The sequence below is a fragment of the Solanum tuberosum genome, unplaced genomic scaffold, assembly GCF_000226075.1.
Source record: "Solanum tuberosum cultivar DM 1-3 516 R44 unplaced genomic scaffold, SolTub_3.0 scf00039, whole genome shotgun sequence".
Classification (NCBI taxonomy): Eukaryota; Viridiplantae; Streptophyta; class Magnoliopsida; order Solanales; family Solanaceae; genus Solanum; species Solanum tuberosum.
In genome coordinates this window covers 610,475-611,093 of record NW_006238968.1, presented here as the reverse complement: position 1 = coordinate 611,093, position 619 = coordinate 610,475, and positions in this window count along the sequence as shown.

The following is a 619-nucleotide window of genomic DNA, read 5'->3' as shown; positions in this document are numbered from 1 at the left end:
ATAATATATAAAAATATTATCATTTCATGATTAGAAGTGAGACAAACAAATAGAAAAAAAGAATGTGAAGAGTTTTTTTTATGTTAATGTTCCTACATTAATAAAAAAATAATTATTTATAATAAATTAAGTAATTTTTTTTTACAATACAATAATTATATATATATATATATATATATATATATATTAATTATTTTGTTGGGAATGGCCACGATAAGATGCGAAAAACGACATTGAGATGGTTTTGACATGTGAAGAGGAGATGTACGGATGTCTTGACCTGTCAATGTTGAGGAGTGAAAGTTTGGGTGTGGATGGTTTCAAGAGAGATAGAGGTAGGGTAAAGAAGTATTGAGGAGAGGTGATTAGACAAAAGATCAGTTTATCGATGACATGACCTTAGATAGGAGACTATAGAGGACATATGTTATGATCGAAGGCTAGTAATAGTTGAACATTATCTCACAGCTTATCCTTCCATAATTATAGTCGTAATACTATAGGACTTTCGTATTTTCTTGTTCTTTGATTTATGTTATTCTCTATCTTGGTTTCTTCACTTCTATCATTCTTTTCTCAAACTGTTTTGATATATTTGTCCTTGAGTCGAGGATTTATC